General features: G+C 44.7%; 1 long non-coding RNA gene across 1 annotated transcript; it reads left to right on the forward strand.

The window, feature by feature from the left end:
• The first annotated feature begins 501 nt into the window (after positions 1–501).
• LOC130706839 (uncharacterized) lies at positions 502–4,067 on the forward strand. Its single transcript, XR_009006896.1, has 3 exons — positions 502–607; positions 2,253–2,367; positions 4,012–4,067. It is a non-coding gene; the product is annotated as an uncharacterized LOC130706839 (long non-coding RNA).
• Positions 4,068–5,634: the final 1,567 nt, after the last annotated feature.

Here is a 5,634-nt window from a genome sequence, read left to right on the forward strand (position 1 = left end):
TTCTTTGTAGCGCTGATTTGCCTTTCCCGGTTGCTTGGTTGGCCAAAAAGGGCGTATGCGTTTTTTCCTGAATATATTCAGGAAAAAACGCATACGCCCTTTTAGGCCAAGGGCATCATTGTGGAGGTTTTGCCGCTTTTCCTGTGCTTTGAAGGCGATTCGAATCTACCTCCTGAAATCTGTTTCCTGCAATTCTGCGTTGCTTTCAAATCCTCTTCGTTGCCTTCCCTCAATATATTTGTCGACGAGAGTTATCATTTATAACTCTGCAGGTTTGTGAATTGCAGGGCCCGTGAGCTCCATTTTTCAACTCGCTTTCTTGGGAGCTGGCCGCAAAAGCGCAGGATTGCTTCAGGCCCTATTCTGGTTCCGGGCGGCAGGTTGAACCTGTGGTTAATTCTTCTTCTTGATGGGAAAATAGTGTGACCTGTGCCTGTCCCAACACCTAGAGCTAGTCTCTCATTGATTCCCCCTCTTCCCGTTCATCCTCAGGACAAATTGCAAACTGTACGGAACAGGAGGTTAAAGGTGCTGATTCTCCAAGGAGGGAGATTGCTAGTAAAGCGGCTGGAATGGCGAACCCGAGCACAAGGAGATGAGAAATGAGGTGCGTTTTAGAAACCTTTCCCGATTACACGGTGTACCATCTTCTGGGTTTCTGATACATGCTTTCGATGTAGAAAGATGCCCTTGAACCTGGAGATTTGGGACCCATGGGATGGGTACCACGCAGTAGTACTTTAAAGGGTCTGCGTTTGCCCCGCCAACCTCACCAAACCTCTCAGCCCCTGAGTGTCCACCCTTATGTCTCAATCAGCTGTGGGTCTAGATATGGTCAATCCAGGTGGCATCATAGCCCCTGAACGAATTTGGTAAGAATTTCTCTCTCTTTCACTGTATTTGTTTCACGGGATTTTAAAAGTGATTGATTTTTATAATGGGGTTTAGCTGCTTTCCACTGCTGTGTTTATGGCGCTTTACACCCACTTGACTCACTTACAGAGAGATATCAATACATAGGTTTTAAGATTCTTACTAGTCAGATATATTCTTGGTCGGTGAATAGGGGGTGTTGAGTCCAGTTCACTGAGCAAGGAGTAGGTCTTGTCTATTACATATTGGGTTTATGGAACGGTATCTGTGCTAATTTCAAACCCTTGTTTTATGCATCACCCCACCTCTCCTTTCCCGTTAAGCAGCCATTGTGTGTTTTCTAAACGTGTGCCTCTGTTCTGTTTTGTAATTCAGTTCAAGTGTAGCGGTTTTTACATTCCCTCTATAAGTGATATCTTATGATCACTGTCTTTTTCTGTGTGACTTATTTCACTTAGAATCGTCGTACCTAAATCCACTCTTCATGCTGCTACTAGCCTTATGACGTTGATTTCATGGCTGAGTGATATTCCATTATACATAAGGGCCACAATTTCTTTATCCATTTTTCTCTTTCCTGGGATATTTAAGGTGTAACGAAGTGGAGGTTCTTGTCAACAGAGCAGCCCTAAAGTTTGGTGTGCCTGTGTCTTGCTGATTTTTCGTTTTCCCAATTTATACGCCCATCAGTGGAAGTGCCCTATGCTCTCTTAACTGAGTTTTTTAGATGTTTCAGGACACACCGTACACTTCTTCAGAGTGGCTGTTGCCAATTTTCATCCCGCCCATCAGCGTAGCAAGGCTCCCGTTTCTCCTTGGCCTGTCTTGCATTTCTGCTTTTGACACTTTATTCAGCATGGCCCTTTTGACCGATGGGAAGCGAGACTTCCTGTTAGGGCTGATTTGCCTTTCCAGGTTGCTTGGTTGGCCAAAAAGGGCGTATGCGTTTTTTCCTGAATATATTCAGCAAAAAAACGCATACGCCCTTTTAGGCCAAGGTCATCATTTTGGAGGTTTTGCCGCTTTTCCTGTGCTTTGAAGGCGATTCGAATCTACCTCCTGAAATCTGTTTCCTGCAATTCTGCCTTGCTTTCAAATCCTCTTCGTTGCCTTCCCTCAATATATTTGTGGATGAGAGTTATCATTTACAACTCTGCAGGTTTGTGAATTGCAGTGCCCCTGAGCTCCATTTTTCACCTCGCTGTCTTGGGAGCTGGCCGCAAAAGCGCAGGATTGCTTCAGGCCCTATTCTGATTCCGGGCGGCAGGCTGAGCCTGTGGTTAATTCTTCTTCCTGATGGGAAAATAGAGTGGCCTGTGCCTGTCCCAACACCTAGAGCTAGTCTCTCATTGGTTCCCCCTCTTCCCGTTCATCCTCAGGACAAATTGCAACCTGTACGGAACAGGAGGTTAAAGGTGCTGATTCTCCAAGGAGGGAGATTGCTAGTAAAGCGGCTGGAATGGCGAACCCGAGCTCAAGGAGATGAGAAATGAGGTGCGTTTTAGAAACCTTTCCCGATTACACGGTGTACCATCTTCTGGGTTTCTCATGCATGTTTTCGATGTAGGAAGATGCCCTAGAACCTGGAGATTTGGGAAACATGGGATGGGTACCACGCAGTATTCCTTTAAAGGGTCTGCGTTTGCTCCCCCAATCTCACCAAACCTCTCAGCCCCTGAGTGTCCACCCTTATGTCTCAATCAGCTATGGGTCTAGATATGGTCAATCCAGGTGGCATCACAGCCCCTGAACGAATTTGGTAAGAATTTCTCTTTCTTTCACTGTCTTTGTTTCACGGGTTTTTAAAAGTGATTGATTTTTATAATGGGGTTTAGCTGCCTTTCACTGCTGTGTTTATGCCGCTTTAAACCCACTTGACTCACTTCCAGAGAGATATCAATACATAGGTTTTAAGATTCTTACTAGTCAGTTATATTCTTGGGCGGTTAATAGGGGGTGTTGAGTCCAGTTCACTGAGCAAGGAGTAGGTCTTGTTTATTACATATTGGGTTTATGGAACGGTATCTGAGCTAATTTCAAACCCTTGTGTTATGCATCACCCCACCTCTCCTTTCCCGTTAAGCAGCCATAGTGTGTTTTCTAAACGTGCGACTCTGTTCTGTTTTGTAAATCAGTTCAAGTGTAGCGGTTTTTACATTCCCTCTATAAGTGATATCTTATGATCAGTGTCTTTTTCTGTGTGACTTATTTCACTTAGAATCGTCGTACCTAAATCCACTCATCATGCTGCTACTAGCCTTATGACGTTGATTTCATGGCTGAGTGATATTCCATTGTATATAAGGACCACAACTTCTTTATCCATTTTTCTCTTTCCTGGAATGTTTAAGGTGTAAAGAAGTGGAGGTTCTTGTCAACAGAGCAGCCCTAAACTTTGGTGTGCCTGTGTCTTGCTGATTTTTAGTTTTCCCAATTTATACGCCCATGAGTGGAAGTGCCCTATGCTCTCTAAGCTGAGTTTTTTAGATGTTTCAGGACACACCGTACACTTCTCCAGAGTGGCTGTTGCCAATTTTCATCCCGCCCATCAGCGTAGCAAGGCTCCCGTTTCTCCTTGGCCTGTTTGCATTTCTGGTTTTGACACTTTATTCAGCATGGCCCTTTTGACCGATGGGAAGCGAGACTTCTTGGTAGGGCTGATTTGCCTTTCCAGGTTGCTTGGTTGGCCAAAAAGGGCGTATGCGTTTTTTCCTGAATATATTCAGCAAAAAAACGCATACGCACTTTTTGGCCAAGGTCATCATTTTGGTGGTTTTGCCGCTTTTCTTGTGCTTTGAAGGCGATTCGAATCTACCTCCTGAAATCTTTTTCCTGCAATTGAGCCTTGCTTTCAAATCCTCTTCGTTGCCTTCCCTCAATATATTTGTGGACGAGAGTTATCATTTACAACTCTGCAGGTTTGTGAATTGCAGTGCCCCTGAGCTCCATTTTTCAACTCGCTTTCTTGGGAGCTGGCCGCAAAAGCGCAGGATTGCTTCAGGCCCTATTCTGGTTCCGGGCGGCAGGCTGAGCCTGTGGTTAATTCTTCTTCCTGATGGGAAAATAGAGTGGCCTGTGCCTGTCCCAACACCTAGAGCTAGTCGCTCATTGGTTCCCCCTCTTCCCGTTCATCGTCAGGACAAATTGCCACCTGTACGGAACAGGAGGTTAAAGGTGCTGATTCTCCAAGGAGGCAGGTTGCTAGTAAAGAGGCTGGAATGGCGAACCCGAGCACAAGGAGATGAGAAATGAGGTGCGTTTTAGAAACCTTTCCCGATCACACGGTGTACCATCTTCTGGGTTTCTCATGCATGTTTTCGATGTAGGAAGATGCCCTTGAACCTGGAGATTTGGGAAACATGGGATGGGTACCACGGGGTATACCTTTAAAGGGTCTGCGTTTGCTCCCCCAATCTCACCAAACCTCTCAGCCCCTGAGTGTCCACCCTTATGTCTCAATCAGCTGTGGGTCTAGATATGATCAATCCAGGTGGCATCACAGCCCCTGAACTAATTTGGTAAGAATTTCTCTCTCTTTCACTGTATTTGTTTCACGGGATTTTAAAAGTGACTGATTTTTATAATGGGGTTTAGCTGCTTTCCACTGCTGTGTTTATGGCGCTTTACACCCACTTGACTCACTTACAGAGAGATATCAATACATAGGTTTTAAGATTCTTACCAGTCAGATATATTCTTGGTCGGTGAATAGGGGGTGTTGAGTCCAGTTCACTGAGCAAGGAGTAGGTCTTTTGTATTACATATTGGGTTTATGGAATGGTATCTGTGCTAATTTCAAACCCATGTTTTATGCATCACCCCACCTCTCCTTTCCCGTTAAGCAGCCATTGTGTGTTTTCTAAACGTGTGCCTCTGTTTTGTTTTGTAATTCAGTTCAAGTGTAGCGGTTTTTACATTCCCTCTATAAGTGATATCTTATGATAAGTGTCTTTTTCTGTGTGACTTATTTCACTTAGAATCATCGTACCTAAATCCACTCATCATGCTGCTACTAGCCGTATGACATTGATTTCATGGCTGAGTGCTATTCCATTGTACATAAGTAGCACAACTTCTTTATCCATTTTTCTCTATTGTGGCGAATTTAAGGTGTACTGAAGTGGAGGTTCTTGTAAACAGAGCAGCCCTAAATTGTGGGGTGCCCGTGTGTTGTTGATTGTTAATTTTCCCATTTTATATGCCCAGGAGTGGAAGTGCCCTATGCTCTCAAGCTGTGTTTTTTAGATGTTTTAGGAAACACCATACACTTCTCCAGAGTGGCCGTTGGCAATTTACATCCCGCCCATCAGCCTAACAAGGCTCCCTTTTCTCCCTGGCCTGTCCTGCATTCATGGATTCTGTACTTTTCTAGGATGGCCCCTTTGACCCATGGCAAGGGTGACATCTTTGTAGTGCTGATTTGCTTTTCCGGCTTGCTTGGTTGGCTGAAAAGGGCGTATCCGTTTTTTCCTGAGTATATTCAGGAAAAAACGCCTTAGCCCTTTTTGGCCAAGTGCAGCATTGTCGTTGTTTTGCCGCTTTTCATGTGCTTTAAAGGCGATTTGAATCTACCTCCTGAAATCTGTTTCCTGCAATTCTGCCTTCTTTCAAATCGTCTTCATTGCCTCCCCTCAATATATTTTTTGACGAGAGTGATCATTTATAACTCTGCAGGTTAGTGAATTGCAGTGCCCCTGAGCTCCATTTTTCAACTCGCTTTTTTGGGAGCTCGCCGCAAAACTGCGGGATTGCTTTAGGCCC

The sequence above is a fragment of the Balaenoptera acutorostrata genome, unplaced genomic scaffold (genome assembly GCF_949987535.1).
Source record: "Balaenoptera acutorostrata unplaced genomic scaffold, mBalAcu1.1 scaffold_1064, whole genome shotgun sequence".
NCBI lineage: Eukaryota > Metazoa > Chordata > Mammalia > Artiodactyla > Balaenopteridae > Balaenoptera > Balaenoptera acutorostrata.